The sequence below is a fragment of the Micropterus dolomieu genome, linkage group LG20 (genome assembly GCF_021292245.1).
Source record: "Micropterus dolomieu isolate WLL.071019.BEF.003 ecotype Adirondacks linkage group LG20, ASM2129224v1, whole genome shotgun sequence".
Lineage (NCBI taxonomy): Eukaryota > Metazoa > Chordata > Actinopteri > Centrarchiformes > Centrarchidae > Micropterus > Micropterus dolomieu.
In genome coordinates, this window is record NC_060169.1 from 6,709,185 (window position 1) to 6,729,326 (window position 20,142).

Below are 20,142 nucleotides of genomic sequence, written 5' to 3' on the forward strand. Positions count from 1 at the left end.
AGTGAAATGTGGAGCCAAAGCTATTTGTGTACCTGTTGAGCCAGGGGCAGGCACTCACTTGTTATTTAGATCCAATAATACCTTCATACTCTATCAGGTTTAATTTACTGAACAGCATGCCACATAATCCTATCTAGATAGCTGGCTAAATAAGCTTAGACATATAAATCAAGCAAAGTGGCTGTAGTTATACAAACAAAAGGGTTCTTGCCAATCTGTGGTGCTACAGGTTTCTAGCTACAGTTTAAGAAAAAAAGAATAGTTTGCTTACTTTTGTTGTTGTTTATGTTGTCTGAAAGGAGTAATGGTTTGATTCCTGCCTAATTACAATGTGAATCAGCCTCCTTACCAAAATTATCAGAACAGCAGCAGTACTTTGCTTTGGGTCCTCTTCTTTCCTTAATCCTTTCACCCAGGCATCACTTTGTTTTCTTGCCTGCTTTGACTTTGCTGATAGAGATGTAAAGAAACTCTATCCACTTCCCTAGAAAACCTCTGTTTGCACCCCAAAATATAATTATTTTTGTCTCAACTGTAGATATATGCAGTTTCAAGTCAGCAGTCAGAAACAACCTAAAGTGCTCAGCATGTACTTTGTTTTTAAACTGCATTAATATAACAAAAATAGCTTCCTAAAGAACCTTTTCCTCTTGAAGTTGTATGTTCACAAACCCAAACTTTTTACTGTACAATTCCTGTGCAGAACAAAGAGCGTAAAAAATGCTCACTGATGTCAATACTGTTGGATTGTACAGTAGGTTTATCAAATTCCATTGCAAACCATCTGATAGTTGCCAAGAGATTTCACTCTGGACCAAAGTGTTGGAATGATTAACTAGTCGCCATTGCCATCCCTAGAGCTATATCACAAGCTAGGCTAGTAAATAAATGAATTAATAAATGTGGTGATTGCAATTGGCAATATATGCAGATGTAAAATTATCAGTAAATAAAATACAAACTCCTGCTGAATCTACAGCCAATGTCAGTTTAATCCCACATTAACTAATTGTGTTTTCAAAGTCATAATAAGCAAAAAATCCTTTTCATTCTGTATTTGTATGCATTTACCATATTTTTCCAGATTATGTGCCAAAGATAAATAATATTACTGTAGTGTTCAAGGTAGCTGTATCTCAACAAACAGAAAAGAACAAGTAGTTAGTGTCTGTAATGTGGCTGTTAAAGGTGGGGTATGTAATTCTGGAGAAAGCTAATACACTTTTTGTCAAATTGTTAATCTCATAAATTGTTAATGTGAAAGCCTGGATTAAATATGCTGCTCTGATGTTAAATATAGCCTACTGTATAGGTCTATGTCAGTTACTTTATCAAGAGCCATTATAGGCAAAGTTATGATGTTAAATTGGCCTTGAAAGGATTGAGGAACAGTGACAAAATATGTCTAACCTCACAAACATTAAATGGATTATGATCATAAATTTATGTAATGCATCCTCGCACATCCTTCATGCTCCATGCAAGTGTAGTGAAGACTGCAGTCACAAATGTGCTAATACATCTATGAGCAGTCCCTCTGACATTTAACGTGATAATAGTTTGAAAGTCCTTAATTTAGTCCTGAATGTGGTTTGTGGTTATGGAGATATAAAATGAATGTGTATCTATTGGAGGGTCATTTGAAATTGATTAACAGCGCCACCTAGAGGCCGATTGACACCAAATTTCATACAGCCCCTCGGGAAGGCAGGCCACATGAGATCCCCGAGGTTGGTGTAGATGGGACTTCCAAGCTAAGACAAGACATCACTTCCTGTTTTTTGCATTGGGCATACGATTTTTATGTTATAATTCACACATTTTTTGGCGGATAGAAATTTTCTTAAATTTTTATCAGCTTGGTCCAGAGATGGTCCGTGCCATGTTTGGTGCCGATTGGACTTGTCGCTTCGTAGGAGTTAATTAAAACAGGTTTTTCAGTTATTGCGATTTATGGAAAAGAAAGCGTCATTACATGGAGGTGTGTCCTATAGCATATGATCCGGCAGCATCCCCCAAACACGTAAGTATAAGGTTTATGAATAGGAATTTCCCACGGTGTTTGAGCTTCAATTATAGCACCAACTAATGGCTGAATTGTACCAAATTTTTCAGTTGTCATCAGGGGCACATGTATGGAGGATTGATCCTGACAGATTAAGAAATAAATACAGAAATAATCATCTGATTAAATTATACAATGAGACATAAATGTATATATATCTTTTAATTAGCTTCTTTATTTATTCACCTTTATTATAATTACCTTATTTATTAATTGTCTGTTTTAATCTTCAACTTTTGGGCACAGGCACCTTTTTCCAGAAAAAACGCCTAAAATAACATACAAAAAATGAATCAGGAATAACTCCTCAACCATTTGGCCTAAATGCATAATTCTGGTCTCCTTTGAAAAGTCAGAAGCTAAGGAATATGAATCCATTGTATATTAATATATTTATTTTACTATTACAGACTACATGGAGATGCAATAAAGAAAAAATCAGATATTTTCATCCTCGCCTGGTAAAAAAAGCTATATTTTAATGCAATGAACCATCAAAACCATCATAAGGAAGCTTTAATACAACTGAATATCTTCTAATACACCTAAAATGCAATTGTAACTGTAAATCTGATGAAAATAAACTAAAATACAACAGTTATCATACAACATACATACAAAATATACCAGACAAATGTCCATATTTTGCCAATATTTACTGTTAAAATGTTGACTTTTATTAGTAGATATCTTTAAAACACTTTTTCTGTCCATACAACCAAGTACCAAATGACAAAACATTGAAATATTGATAAGAACAGTGAGTATTCCTCAACATTCCTGTCACCAAAAGCACACCCATGCTTTACAGGCCTGTAGATTGAAAACGGAATATCCCACAATGATGGGGGGGGGGCATCAAACGATCCGGCTTGAGACCTTTCATCTCCAATGGGTCAGCCACAAAATGGCGAAAAACACCGTGTGTTCTGAAGCGGCACGTTTCCTCACTGCAGAAATGTCGAGGGCAGGCAGGCAACTCGCAGGTATAGCGCAATAATCATGATGGTGCCTACTGAGACTCGGAGCAACAACATCGGCGGGTTTTGGAGTTAAAATGGCGAGAAATTTTTTTTTCAGTCAGTAATTTCGCCCACAGGACCGGGGGCGTCTGTTTTCAACAGGTTAATTTATGTGTGTTTTATTATTTGTGTCTGTTTTATTCTTGCTTTGCATTTCTACCCTATTTATTTCCCCAATGGTATTTATTTCTCCCTGTCCTTTTTACATTTCTCTAGCTGACCGTGTTTGCGGCATGCACGGACACAGAACTGCGGTAAAGGAATTTGTTTGTGAGAAACACACGGTCAGCTAGTAGAAGCTAAATCTGGAGTGCACTCATATCTGGCCCTGTGGGGTAAATTCAGTTTTAATGGAGCAGAGCGAGTTTCTTTACAAAGACAAGTGTTGCAGTCCGAGAGTCTTATGTGAAGAGAGGCTATCACTTACAACATACTTTATCAAATTCCGTTGGACTTTGTGAAATTAGCACAAAGATACATGACACAACGTCCGGTTTTCAAAATAAGGTGTTAATGTATATACAGTATGAAAATAGAATTAATTAGAATACATTCAGAAAGTATAAAACATGTTACATGTGTCCATTAAAAGTGAAAAAACACTATAATGTGAGGGAAATTACTTTATTCTTTCATTTTGGTTTTATGGGAAAACATTAAATAATTTTTGGCTGAAAAAATGGCTGGTAGTATTGTCTTCAAATAGAGTTGCTAAACACCTTATTTCACTGAAGAAAGCTATCGGACTGTGTGAGGAGCAAGCTTGTTGATGTATGGATAGAATCAACCTTTGTGGTCTGACTGGTCCACCAATAGGCGAGATGTTTACCCCTTGAGACACAGCCCCTCCTTATTTGCATAATGAGGCAGAAATGCATAGAGAAATGTAAAAAGAACAGGTAAAAATAAATACCATTGGGGAAATAAATAGGGTAGAAAAAGTATTAAAACACACATAAAAAAATACATTTAAAAAAAGAATTTTATAAAGTAATTAATAAATAAAGTTGAAGATTATAAGTAAATAAATAAATAAGGTAATTAATACAAAGGTGAATAAATAAAGAAGCTAATTTAAAGAGATATATACATTTATGCCTCATTCTATAATTTAATTACTACCTACATATATTTATTCACTTTATTTTTGTGCATTTAATAGAATGCTTATTTATTTACTTCTTAATCTGTCAGGATCAGTCCTCCATACACATGGGGAAAAAATGCCCCAAATTTGGTATCAATGACACTTGTGGTTATGGAGATATAAAATGAATGTAAGTCAATGGGATTTTTTAAAACGTCTTTAATCTGCAATAACAGCGCCACCTATGGGCATATTAGGGTCAACTTTGGTGCCTAGAATCAGGAGACTGTCCTGAAAAATTTGGCTCCAGTGTCATTTCAATATAATACTTTTTATACAAGTTATAAACAGTTTATTCACATCTTTTCTGAGCAAGAGTTTTGTGTAAAAGGAATTAAAGGCTTGTCCCAATGGACGCCTGTCCTAAATATAGGCAGGGTCAATTCAGTGATTTTAGCAAATAAAGGCCTGGGCAATTAAGTGAAGTTTTACGGTATTAGCAGTTGGCTGTTCATTTTTACAGTAAGTTTATTTAGTTTTAAGCCTATTTTTCGCTAGCCAGAATTAGCAGCCCAGTTAATATCATAGTTAACGTGAAATACGGATACAAAGTAACAGTATACAGAGAGGCACCAGACAGCTGGAGGGTTTGAACCCAGGGCCTTCTTTCTGTGAGGCACCACCAATGTACCTACTGTACACTATAGAGTAAATATATTTGGCTATATCCTATCTCCATAAACCACCATTTCAAAAGCCCTGGGAATCTTCCTCCTGACTCATTTTGCCTCCCGGGCATGTGCGTCATTCACCTCCCCCTCATCACCTCCGCCAATTGTAGCTCAAGGTTCTGTCATGCAAACTACTTTTTGCCAAATCAAATTTGAATGGATTGGGGGGATGACAACCATTCCCAGTGAATGGATTTGCAAGGGACTTAGTTCCTTCTTGGCACACATCCCTGCTTCAAGAAGCAACCACAAGACAGAGTGCCTATACAGCTGCCACTGTACATGTCATATTTCGTATTCCTGCAGTGCATTTCATACATAACATGATTGGATACATCCAGTTGAGATCTGGCAGACTTGCTTCTAATCTAGTTACTTCCACATCTGAATTAAATGAACTGTGAGCCCAGTAGATGCACTAAGATGATACATTGTTTTACACATATTTTATTATCAAAGCAGAACCTTGTTTATACGACATCTGAGGAATGCACTATGTTATTACATTAGTCCTTACTTTAAACCTCAAAGGTAAAATGGTTTATCTTCTCATGCAATCACAGAAAAGAGCTGCAGTGGGAGTGATTTAAGAACTCATCATCTCAAACAGTTTATAGAAAGCAGACTGTGATTGCTTCTGAAGTCTGAGCTTTTGAGACAGCCAGTGCTGTCCAGTTCTTCTCGGCTGGTACTTTCAGGTTTGAGTGAGCTGACAGCTTCACTACTGTTGTGCAACACAACTTGACAGCAATATGTTAGCCCAACTTAGCTGTCACATTTAGATCCCATAAGCATGCGGCTGCCCCACAATTTTCACATTTTTTCTTGTTGTCCCCACTGCATCTTTTGGATTCTTGTTAAATGTAGCTGTTGGAGGTGCCCTACAAATGGTTGGATGGGAATATGATAATTTTTTGATGCCCTCTGCTGGTGCCTTGTTGATGCTAATTGACTCTTGGGGAGTACTATTAATAATGCTGTGATTTATTTCACTAATTTCAACTAAGTTAAGCGATTCATTGAATTAAAAAAAACAATTGAACATAAGTAGAAGTCTTTAAATGACAGATAACCCTTATCTTTCAATCAATGAATATATTTAATAAAATTTGATTGTCACAGAGGAAACTTGCATGAAAACTGTATTGTGAACAGTAGGCCTAGCAGCAGAGCGACATAATATTCATAATATTGATATTATATTATGTGTATTATCACAAAGGCATTTCAGTCATAAACGGAACAGGTGAGTTCTTGTGTAATTATGTGGTTATGGTTATGGTTAATTTTATTCAACCCTCATAACTAAGCTGTACTCAGTGGTGCTGTTGCCATAGAGCTGCCGCCTCAGCAGAGTTGAGGCAAATTAGGCATTTAAAAGTCTTCACTACATTAAAATTTTGTATTATCAAACTTCATTGTTTACAGCATTTCACAGAATCACTTTATATTTGATTTGACATAAACTGTCAAAACTTGTTTTCCGCCTTCATCAGAGAGTAGTGAATTAAAAACATATGATCACAATGTATGTTATTTGGTATCCCTTTTGAGGTTAAAGTATTTATCCTGAAGATAATCCTTTTGGATTTGATAACACCTACAGTTACCACTGTGGACCAAGGTGCGAATTATACAATGATAATTGGGGGGTCACCTTTTGTTCCACGTCATAAAGGAAGCCCGATACAGCACTGGCACATGCTAAAGTGAACTAACATCTGTAGATGATAAATCAAATCCATTACAGCAGTTGATGGTTACCCCATACAACACGACAACTTTTGTAGTAAGAGGTCACCGAATATTCTAGAGCAAAACTGCTAGCAAGTCGGACCCCTACACACACAACAGCAGACCACCATTTACGCTCAAAAAGACCCACACATTGCTGAGCCAGAACCAAAGACACTATCATAAAATACATTCTGCATATACATTTGAAATAACAAACCTGGATTTAAACATTTAACCTAGCCAAGTAAAACTCCTGAATTCCAGAGCTAAAACAAATGCTATGCTTATTGTAAAAAGACTCACAAAAGACTTAAAATTAAATAATAAACTCTATATTGATGTCAAAATGTATCTCTACAATAACTAATCCTAAATTTCACTGATAATGCCTAAGCACGAGTGCTAGCTAACAATTAGATAAAATATGACATTTTCTAGTGGTAATGAAATGATAGCGTGGGGTATTAGCTAACTAACATCAGATTGCTCATTTTAAGTAAAACAAAATGCTAATTACAAAACTCTGAAGGTAGGAAAGTTAAGTGTATTAAATAGGCTAGATGGCTAACTACAGTGTCTCCATTAGCTTGTGATGCACTGGACTTACATGAGCAGCTGCGAGTGATGCAGGCAGAGAAGACGTTCAACTAACATCAAGGAGTGTCTGAAATTGTATTTCAAGATTCTTGAATATCAGGCATGCATATCGGAAATATATTGTAATATTTACAATTACAGATTAAATAGAGCACCACTGAACTGTTCCCCTTTAATTCGAACCATGCTGGTGACATCAGTAGAGTCTCATTTCAGCTTCATTTGCTCTGCTCTACTGTGCTTCCCTCAGTTAACCTTTTGATTTACACCTTCTCCCCTAATATGGAGTAGTGCTGAAACAATTAGTCAATTTGTCAACATATAATTGAAATTTCAAAATTGATCAAATGACTACCTTTAATGTGAAAGTTTTTTTTTTTAGCTCTTTCAGCTCGCTTCTTTTAAGCCCTGCAACTTTAATGTTTTGGTCGATACGTCCTTAGTGACAGAATAGGTCAATTGCCACTGACTCCCAAAATAACATATATGACCATTAGAAAGAATGAGCAGCAGGTGATAAGTGTGTTACAGAAGTTGCAGTTAGGTTTATGCACCAGAACTACTTGGTTAGGTTTAAAAAGATAATGGTTTGGGTTAAAATCCATCTGCCCCATTCACCTCCCAACGTGGACTTTTTCATTCTTTATACTGTGTCACCTGACTTTGCTCCTTTGCTCCCGTCATATTCACTATGCCCTCTGCCTATCAATAAACATAAATATGGGTTGCAATAAGTTGCTTACATAGTCGACCTATATGGCAGTGTTTTTTGGTGATATCAAAGGCAAAACACAGTGGCAATGGACTCACAAGGAACAAATCCAGGTGGTTAAAAAATTGATTTATTATTAGAGTCCAGAAATCACAAGCGAAGGTATCCAAAACACAAGGCAGGGGTTGAAGTCAAAAGGAGAATGTTCACAAACACTAGGTGTGCTATGCTGACACTAAAATTAAAAACAAATTTGCAACTGACACAAAGGGCAAATAGGAATTTATACATTAGGACAAGGGAGACAATGCCTCATTGTCTCCCTTGTCCTTGCCCTTATGTGCTCCCAGTGAAGTACATTAGGGTGGGGACAGGTAATCACACAAGGCAGAACGGCAGATAAAAGACTTGAAACGAGACACAAGATGAGTAACTCAAAGAAAACAGGAAGTGACTACAGACAAAAACCTGACCGCACTTGACTGCACATGACCTAACTATATCAACGATTAAATGACTTATGTCTCAGCAGGACGTGGAAAAACTTGTCCATGCATTTATCTTCAGCCAGCGTGACTACTGTAATGGTGTATTTACAGTTCTCCCTAAAAAAATCGATCAGACAACTGCAAAAAATTCAGAATGCTGCTGCTTGAGTCCTCACTAATTTGGATCCCATAACTCCAATTCTGAGGTCTTTACACTTGCTTCGTGTATGTAAAAGAATTGATTTCAAAATACTGCTGTTGGTTTATAAAGCACTGAAAGGTTTAGGGCCAAAATACATTTCTATTCTTCTGCGATGTTATGAACTATCCAGACCTCTCGGGTCGTCTGAGACAGGTCTGCTTTCTGTCCCCAGGGTCAAAATTAAACATGGAGAAGCAGCATTCAGTTTTTATGCTCCATATATCTGGAACAAATTTCCAGAAAACTGCAAGTCTGCACAAACTGTCAGTTATTTTAAATCAAGACTGAAGACATTTCTTTTTACCATTGCCTTTAATTAAATCAACTTTAAGGTTGTTGATTGATAACTTACACTGCACTGTTTAACTGTCCTGTTTTTTCTATTTAACTCTTTTAAAAACTCTTTTCAATGTCTTTTTTATTTATTTCCCTGTTGCTTTTATGTTTTAAAGCACTTTGAATTACCTTGTTGTTGAAATGTGCCATAGATATAAACTTGCCTTGCCTCGCCTTGCCTTGCCTAACAGCGGGGGCTGGGCATGACAGGTGAGGGCTGGTTTTGGAGCACTTTCACTGCTTTCATAAAACCCATTTCCAGCAGCAGTAGGCAGCTCTGTGAAAAAGCTCTGATAAATCCACTGTAAGCTACCTATGCAGCACCAAATAAATGTTAGACAAAGGTAGCAGCTAACTGCTGAACATAGTGGATCATTTAGCTGCTAAAGGCACAGATATTTGTCGCCAGTGTTCCTATACCATATTATCAAGATGATGAAGATTAAGATAAAGATGGACTGGTTTGAGAAGGTCAAGTGCATTTTTGTAATAAACTGAAATTCTGGACATAACTGAAGGAGTTTCCTTTTAAAAATGAATAGAGAAAAAAATAATGCTTGCTGAAAAAAAGCTGCACAAAAATGTCTCAAACAAAACATGTTTCAGTGCTGTATCTTTATTAACCTGTCTGAACCTCAGTTCAGGTAATTAATGGAAATACTAAAGCAACATTTTCACAATAGAGATGACTAAGACAGCCCAGCAATGAATAGATCCAGTGTGGGGGTGAGGCACATCTCTGTTTTACACCTTTAATAAAAGGAAGTAGGCTCTATTTCTTACAGATTCAAGTTTTCACACGTTTATGCACAATATTTCATGGAATAGAGAATGAACTATCAAATCTTTTCCATCTTTGAGTTCTATGTGTGTAAATATAGTCTTATTTACCTAATGGTTGGACATGCACAATCAAAACATTGTCACACACGGATTATGGCTGATATGTGCAGTTATGCAATGCGTTTTGAGATTATAGATTGCAAAACCACAAATGGGGCATTGGACTGCGGAGAAGCTGCACTTGATTCTTATTAGAAAAATTTCATTTGCAATATAAAGTACATGCAAAACTTGTAGACACATTATATTTGTGTAATTTATGCTCAAAAGAAAATGTCCACTTTGTTGTATTTTTGATTGCATTGTTTGCCCTATTTCCTCCACATCAACTTGGCATGCTAAAGCTCCCACTCAGCAATAGCCCAAAGTGTCTGGCAGAGACATGTGTCTTGTTCACATTTCTTTGAGCCTCCCTGCCAGTTATGCTTTCTAGAGCCACAGTCAAACACAGAGGGATGGGGCCCTCGCAGTCCAAGCTCACAGCAAGATCTGTGCTGATCTGCTCCCTGTCCGCAGGGAACAGATCACACTCCACGCATGTTTTTTAAACTCTTGAATTAATGAGTATGTGGCAGGACTCATCATTGGAGCTTGTTTGTGTCAAGTATTTTATAATAGCAGTGCTCGCTTGAGACTAACTGTTCCAGGAACATGTAAAAACACTAGGACATTTGTTTCACATGTTAATTCTTCACATACTAAGTCCATATTGCAATGCAACTTGGTAAGTAATTGTTGAATCATAAAACACACGTGCTTACATATTCTACAGCAGTCAGAGTGGGAATAAAAATCAGATCTGAGATTTCAGTGCACCTCTATGGTGAAAAGGAAGTTGCATAGATCAACTGGCTTCCTGATGGTGGGCTGACCAACTCTGCTTTGATGTTAGGGTTTTGAATTAACATCACCATTAGATATTATACCTCAAGATGAATTATCAAATGTATTACTATCACACAGCCTCAAAAAAACAGCAGGCACAAAAGGGATTGCAGATGATTATCTTATTTTCCCACAGAAGAGAAACCTAAAGGTCTGTAGCCTCGCTGAAATAATACAAGACCGGGCAGATAGCTACAAACGCTTGCAAAACTGAGGTAATAATTTAGACGTGCCGCCAGAAGACAGGTCTTACTGAGCTCTTAGGAAACCATGACGGCACCTCATCCGTCATCTGTCATCCTCCCTTCAGCCCATCTCCTGGGCCCGGCTGGAGAGCATCCTCTGTCTCTCCTTGCCCAAAGACAGACACATACACACTGAAATATGATGGATGAGGGGAGTGCGCACACAAGTCTTACTCTTTCAACAGAGCATGACTCCATTTACACCTACAACATTACCAGTGAGCACTGTCTGGCTTGTGGGCCGCCGTGTTGTCCTGATCCTGACCAGTTTTATGAACAAATGCAGACAGATGTAGGGCACACTTGGCTCCATTCTCCCTCTTGTTCTGTGACTGTAATCTTCAAGCTGCTGTTAAAGTGGATGCAGGCGTTTCAAAGACTGGTGCCATTAAGAAGGAAAAACATGTATTAGCATATTAAAATGTTCCAGCATGAGAATAAAAAAGTTAAAAATAGTGAGTCAAAGTGAGATCTGCATCTCAGTAATTTTACTGTAAGCTGTCATTAATTCATCTTTGGATGTTTATAGCCTAAACTCAGTGTAATGCTGTTTGATTCTGTTCAGTTAAGGCCAATGGTTGTCAAAAACGTCCATCCATCCATCGTCAACCTCTTATCCTGCATACAGGGTCGCGGGGGGGCTGGAGCCAATCCCAGCTGACATTGGGCAAAAGGCGGAGTACACCCTGGACAGGTCGCCAGTCCATTGCAGGGCCACACATAGACGAACAACCACTCACACTCACACCTGAGGACAATTTTAGAGACATCAATTAACCTAGCCTGCATGTCTTTGGACGGTGGGAGGAAGCTGGAGCACCCGGAGAGAACCCACGCGGACTCTGTAAGGCGACAGTGTTAACCACTGCAGCACTGCGCCACCCTGTCAAAAATGTTTTAGATCTTTTTTTCTTTGAATGAGAAAAGTAATAACAGCCTGTATTTTGGTACTTTATAGTATCAGTAGCACAGTCAAAGACTTTTATATGAGAAAATACCCTACTTTTTAACTAATGTTAAACTTTTGGTGCAACTGACAGCTGATATGATTTCCCTCAGCCATGAGATACACTTTTTTTTTCAGATTCACTTTTTACACCTTGTTCAGATTTGCTTCCAGGAAAATGTTTCTAAGACAGCACGCCTGTCAAAGCCTGTTTCATATTTAATATGTTTGCTTTACTCCTCATTTTTTTCTGAAACTAGTAGATTTCACAGGTAGCATACTTCTTTATGTAAAAAATAAAAGACTGCAAGTAACTCTAACAAGACGTGTAGAGTGATGTTTAATTACTGTGCATGTACTGTTTATATGGATGACTTGCTTCTTTAAATAATTATACTAACATTACAAGAATACAAATGGCTTACTTTAACACTGAAAACAGACAGTTTAACTCTTTTAAATTATAAATCAACACAGCAGTTTGAATGCAATGCTAGGTAACTATATCCTGTGACTAATTTCAAGTTAATTTTAGGAGACTTTAGACAGGTTAAAATTCTTAGTGAAATCAGAATGTGAATTAACCACAGGTCATAAGGCTGCCTTCGCATAATGCATTGTGTCCATTATTGTTTATTTAATTTAACTAATATTTTGGATGGGGTACCATGGGGGATATGTTGCCTCAGTCTAAGAACAAACTGTGCTGTTTTCAGTACATATGGTCTGAGGGATTAAACGTCACAGCAAAATAACCTCTTTTCCTGATAGCAAGGGTGAAGAACACTTTTGATCCAAAACCTAAAATATAACCACTGTTGTGGTGTCAGTGTCTAGTCAATGCATTTGGTACACAAGTCAGTCAGGAGTGTGAATGAGTTAATACGGTTACTGGGACGCGGTGTGTCTCTGTTGCTCTGAAACATCACAGCAACACAGGAGTAGAACAAGGTCGGGTGGTAGATAAGCAGCAGACTTTGTAGTGATGATATTGTTTCGTTAGACATGAAATATCCGCCGTTGGTCCCTACCAGTGTTGAGACACCACACCTACACCCTTGCCTTAAAGAGTAACATAACACCCAGCTGAAAAACAGTGCTTCACTGCCCTCTCAATGTTGCCTGCTGGTATGAGATGGGATATGAACTCTGGTCTCCTGCGTCAAAGTCAACCTCCTCCCTAAGACATTTTGCAACAATCCAAACTACTTCCCCCCATGCTACTTCACTGAAATATACAGTACAGTAGTGAGAGTAATGACTAAAGTAACTCCAGTCATTACTCTCACTACTGTAGCTTTTCAGGAAACTGTAAAGGTAGGTAAGTAGCGTGGACAGTCTCCAAATAGCAGTGCATCTACTGACCACAGGCTCAACTGTTTGTCCATAGAGTTGGAATAATCACTTGATAATTATAAGGGAAACAAAATGGCAACGATCCACATTTTACATTAGAGGCATCTCATCACGTCTTGAGATGATGAATATGCTGTCAAATCTGTGGGTTTATTCTTCCACAAGAATGTGTGTTATCAACAGCAGGCACTACTGAGAAAAATAGCGTAAAGACAACAAAACACACAAATCTGATCAAATTCTTTGGTAGAAATGTTTGCCAGTTTGCATTTGCAGGCTGTGACATGGTTGGTTTTAAGGGGTCAGGAGCCAAAAAGGTTGAGAACCACTGGCTTAGTATAATAAATATGAATGTACAAAGTGTAGTTAAGAAAATACTAGTGCTAGTGTTGTGGAATTAGTATGTAAATAAATTACTGATATGCAGCCATTACTGAGACTGAACCACAACCCAACTGGCTCACTTTGAAGACTACATTTAAATGTTAGATTGTGATTATGACCTCTACAGTATTATTACAGATATTTTTACTGTGTATATGAACAGCCAGTGTAATGTACTGTGGTGAGTATGAGGAATGTCAGATGGTGTAGTAACATAATGTTGACTCTTCAGGTATTTTAGGTAAGTATATGCCTATCGATAAATCAAAAGCCCTTCTTTGCTAGATTGAATAATTTCAGCCACATAGTAACTACTGAGGCATGAAGGGGTGCAATACAAGGAATTAAAACACAGTGTTCTTTTAGTTATGGATATGTAAATTTATAGTAATATATAATTTTATATACACTGAATCTGTCAATAATAACCTGACTGCTTAGGTCCTGAGTTAATGTGTGTACACTAATCCCCCTTTTCCCTCTTCACCTCCTATCGTTTAATATATCATAATCAGTCCTATGCTTTCTAATAACCCACTGTGCATACACCTCCTAAGTGTGTTTGGAGTTAGAGGGCCATGATTATTTAATTTGAAGAGCTGCCATTTTCTTTTTCCATGTCTGGAATACACAGAAGTTAGCTCCAAAGACAACCTGGATTCTAACCTGTTGGTCTCCCACAACAAAGACTCCACCCAGTTACATAAAGTAATAAAAATAACAAATCAATCTTACAGGGAGCACTTAAAATGACACAACAGCATTTAACACATTGTTTTTTTTTTTTTGCTTACAGCGATTCTGAAAAATTATATTTCGTCATATTCTTGCCAAAGATTTTATCAGTTTCTTGTGTAATTATTCTTGTTTTACTAATGCTTCTCTGTTTACCAATTTTTATTTATTTATTTTTCGCTGATCCTGCTCCTATCGATTGGATGCACTCTGTTGCAGCTCAGAGAGATGGGTAGGTGGTGCGTGGGCGTTTTATGATCCGTCCTCATCCTCTTTCCATCCTGTAAAGTGCTTAACGACAATCAATCTTAACTCCCCTCCTTAGGCGATAGCGTCGACCATGAGGTTGGTATTGATTTGTGAAGAGGCCTCCAGGTGGTCTTTAGTCATTCCACAAACTTCACCTACCCGCTAAGAGAAAAATACTTATTTAGAAGGAATCGGGTAACCCAGGAGACATAACCTCTATTAATCAAATTAGTTGGCTTGCAACTGGGGCAGTTAGATTAGTTGGTTACATAATGAAGTGTGCTGCCTGTCTGATTGTCGCATGTCCTTTTCACCATTTGTAGGTGAGTATATCCTTCCGACATCTTAATTAGGCTCATGTATGGCTGCTCAGCCGGAATTATTGCACAAAAGACTGTAACATCAGATCCAGTGTACTGATTAAGAAAACCACCATTCTGAGGAGAGAGAATGGTCATGTTAAGGTGAAAATGTTATCGTAGAAAACTAAAGAGCACTCACTAGTCGCATACCTATTTATTTATTTTTCTGTAAACATTGATTTTGACTGCAAAGCACCACCACTATCTTAACCTGCAGCTCCATCTTTACTGTCCGTCTGCCTCTAATGAATGTGGAAAAGAATTATTTCCTCTTTACACATGGGTAATATGGGATATTTCATTTTCTAAACCCTGAACTAAAAAAAAACTGAACTATCACATTCAGTTTTATATACATATCTTCTATCTGAAGGGTATAAAATAATTATATGCATTACTATGCACTACTCTTTTGAATTCCTCATAATTTTAACACTTGAGAGCATTTCTTCTGTAAAGGTTTTTTATGCATTCGGCACAGGACTGGAAGCTACAGATTAAATACGACAGCATGCATGTAATGAGCTGATATTGTCATTTCTCACAGCTGTATGGGTTGAACACACAGGGAAGCTTCATAACTTAGTGTGTTCTAGTTTGTTTTATCTTGACACACTACAGCGTTTATGACAAAAAAACAGGACACACTAAATTTCCCTTAACTGCTGTCCCTGTCCACTCCTCAATTCCTAAAGCATTTGCATTAATCACCATCCTCATGCATTTAGTCTATCTGAGCTGTACTGTAGGTTCATGTGAGGTGGTAAAATTGTTGAGAAAGTTACCAGATAAAAGATATAACACCCAAGCCCATTTTAGAAGGCTCTCTGTGTCTTCACGTTTATGGTGCTTTATAGAAATCTGAGCCTGTACAGGAACTCTTATGACCAGGACCTGGTACATTTTTTTGAAGGTCATTCAAATTAATGAGGACCTGGTGTAATTAATGAAAGTAATGTAATCTGGAGAAAAATGGCCTATTGGAAAGCAGTGTTCAACAATGATAGGAACACGGAGCATATTTGCCATATGTGCCAATGTATCCATATTGGCATGGCATAGTGGTGGAGGCTGCTTTGCATAAGTCTTCATTGTATCTCAGCACCTAAAATAGTCTGGCCTAAAACATAAAAGAAGGGCTGCAACATTATTTTTCAATTATCGTTTTTTTTTTTCTTTTTGTGCTTTCTTTTGCAAAATGTGTCAGAAAAATCAGAAGAGTTTGCATAATAGGCCAGTAGCTGTTAAGTCTCTATATAAAGATATGTTTTTCACTCTGGTTTCCACTTATCTTTGCTTCAAATTAATTCACTGCATGAAAGAAATTATCAGCTGTTTTTTTTATCAGTCACAAAGGTGCCTAAGAAATTAGGCTTTTGTGGCCAAGCATACAAAGGGTCAAAATGTCAATATGGAAGCCATGTCCCACTTTAATGGCACAAAATGTGAATAGATGATTCACTCAGATAAATTTGGAGCTTTTAGTAGCTATAATAGGAAAAATATACTAGCAATGTTTTAAGACTTATACTACTGCATTAATATACTAGATACAATTATTATGCAGACTGCACACTAACTCCAGATAGCCTGAGTTTGATACTAGTGAAACACAAACATTTTTATTTATTTGTTAAAACATATTTTAAACCTTTTTGTTGGCTGTTTGTTTGGATTCACATTAAACCAGGAAGTGATCTTGTTGCCCCTAGGTGCACCTCAAAACTGGCACCTTTCCATTCACTTCAGAGTGGAAACATTTGCAGCCTCCACAGCCATTTTGAGTTGTTTTTTTCTTTAATCCACAAAGGGGCTTTAGTGTAATATTCATACACAGAAATGCCACTTCAATTATCTGGAACTGCTGTAATGAGAGGAAACACGGTCCATTAAGGTTCATCCTCCTACGCTGCTTACTGTGATCACTGAATACTAATAAAATAAAATGAAATAAAAAATAAATATACAAAATAAAGTGCCTTGGGGTCTTTTTGGGGGAGCTTCTATTGAGCCACCTGCACTACCAAATTAAAGGTGGTAAGGTATACAATAGACTATACGTTCCTGTCGTCTTTGCCTTAATGTAAGACAGGTCACATGAATATGAGTTGAGAAACATACAGGCAATGAGAGGACACTGAATGGTCTGATGAGTATGAAAATTATGTGAACTATATAATTGTTTTGTTAAGCTGAGCGACCCTGTGCCTTTTTATTAACCATGTACTTTGTGCATGTATGAATCAAGGACCTGGACCAGCTGTATATGTGTTTAAGTCTCTTCTCTGTTTATTCTCTTTTGTTAATTAAATTCTTCAAAGACAAAAGTTGGTTGTAACTCAATTCTTTGCTCAACCCCTCACCAGGAATATAATTACCACGACAGAGGCAGGGGTCAAACCACTCCAGTGGTGGAATGTAACTAGCTACATGTGACAAAGCACAGGGTCCTCGCACTTTTATTATTTCTATTATTTCTATTTCTATACTTCTACTCAACTGCTGTTTAATGGGAAATTGTACCTCTTAGTTTACTACATTTATTTGATAGATATAATTACTAGTTACTTTGTACATTCAGGTTTTACATCCAACACATATGATACTTTCAGAAAATATGATGCATTATTGTACATTACAAACCAAGAGTAAATCAAATATTAAAAATAATAAATAGTAGCCTCACATCCACTTGTTACAACTCAAAAATGCTGCTTACACAGTAATCCATCAGTAATAATAATCCAATCATACAACATAAAATAATTTAACAGTGAGAGGGAACTTGCTAATTTTCATAAAATTTTGAATGCAGAACTTTTACTACTTTACGAGTTGTTGTTTTATGGCCATCTGAGTACTTCTTCCATCACTGCCCTACCCTAATGGCCAAACCACTCTACCATCTGAACTACAGTCACGCTCAACTGCAGCCTGATTATCTGGGTTCAGTTCATTCTCTCATTTCATGACAGGAATTTCTGCACAACTAATACCAAAATCTAAAAAAACAAATGTTGGCTTAATCTAAGCAATTTATTTATGCAGGTGATGTCAAATCCATGCTGTGTGTGAGGAGGATCATAATCTTTCAAAATCTTGTTCATTCAAAGTTCATGATCATGTCACAAAATCTCATCAGACTGTGATGACCAGGCTGAGCCCCCAAAGAAATGATCAAGACCTCAGTTACTTCTTCACTGTGCACTTCTGAGAGGAGTGGGCATTGCCTGTCTGTTGGTTTACAGGTAGCATGCTCTATGTGATGCTAATAATGCAGTCCCTAAGCCTGTCTTTAATGGAATTTAGGCCAAACGTGAGAGGAATACTTCCCTCTTCAAAGTCAAGCCGTCAGTTGCATAGATAGTCCCTGTTCATCGACTGCTGTGGCAGGAATGTGAGGAGTCAAGCACACTCAGCCTTTGCTCTCTGCGTGGGCTTCATCTTCTGGATATCTGTCTCTTTGGGGGAGGCCATTTTAATATTCAAACCAAGCAGAGAGAACAAGTGCAGAGGGACAGTGGCCATTTGAATAATTGAAGAGGCTCTGTAGTGCTAGGGGATCCTCTCTCTCTCTCTCTCTCTTTCTCTCCCCACCATATTTTCCCTTCCATCTTTTTTCCAGCCGGGCTTCTTGAAGTTTGTCCCAGAAAGCAGTCTGGGACATGTGCTACCACAGCAGCCGATCCAACAATCCCAATAGGCTGATGGGAGAAGATAGAAAAGAAGAACGAAGGAAAAGATATGTCTCACAGAGAGAAAAAATATAGAGGCCAAATTTATTTTGACAGAAAAGTGGCTACGGACCAAAATGAGGGATAAAAAGAATCAACTAAAGCCATCGCTGCCCATAATTTGTTAAACACTTTTGCATAGCTTTTCCCATCTGTGTCCTTCAATTTGTCTGACAGACTTTAAAGCCAGGATGTCTAAATAAGTCAGTTAGAAGAACTGTTTTCCTCCCAGAAGACTGAATGAAGCATAAAGCTATTTTAAATTTTCAATATTCTTATTTTTATCATGTCTCAAGCAGTTATATGAAAACTATTTCAAGTTCAGTGAGGATGATAAAATGTGATACAATGCTTGCAATATGTCTGTCTGTCTGTCTGTGTGTCTGTCTGTCCATGAATCTGTCTGTATCCAAAAATGGAAATTTATCTTGTCTAAAACTGTATTAATATGCACTAAGATTCAGTTAACCACATAAATTCAAGAAAGAAAATCCTACAGAAAAATTCATAGGAACACAAGTGTGGTCCAAACCATTTCCAACTTTGGCATTTGCATAGAAAATAGAAGTAATAGAAGCTGTCAAGCTGTCAAATACGCTTCAAACTCCATGTGTTGATTTACCGCCCAGAAGTCACATGTGGGCTGGAAATCTCTGGCAATGACACTGAGTATTGCTGTTGTATGGATTCAAATAGGGCTAAATAAGACATACCGTATATTATATTGTCCTTGTATGAAAAACTTTGTGATGAGGGAGTACATTGTTGAAGCAGCATGTGGTTGACATTGATTTGATTGTGCAGATTTGCTGAGGCTTTCATTTACAGCAACACAGGGTATGTATCCCTCCCCTTCTTCCATGCGCTTTTATTTTTAATTTTTCTGCTCAGGAGATCTCGAGGAATTAAAATTCATATTTCATCAAAGCATGAATAAAATGCTGATAACAGAAAATACATCAAATGCATCTCTAGTGTTTGTAGAGGAGACTGTAAAAGTCTCTTACAAGTCTCTTATGTAACTGTTACCAGATTAATATTCGTGCAACGTATGAAAAATTATAAGTCCAATTATGCCTCAATATAGGTAATGTGAAACCCACAAAGGTCCAGTTTTGTGCACCTGGATATGACTTCATCAGAGCCAATGAAACTTTTCTCATATGAGATTTCCACTAATTTAGCTTTCTTAGACAAGGATTATATTAAATCTATTTGAAATTGGCTTGTGTTTTGACAAGATACCCTTTTAGTTATGCATGAGGAGGAACATTTTGACTTTCACTGATGTGAAAAGGACACAAAAATGTTTTATGAGAGTGTAGGAACGGTTTTCAGTTCAGGATCCTAAAGCTGAATAATTGTTAACTGAGTAAAAAGGAGACATAAGAATTTATGAATGTCCACCAAATTAAGACCATATTGC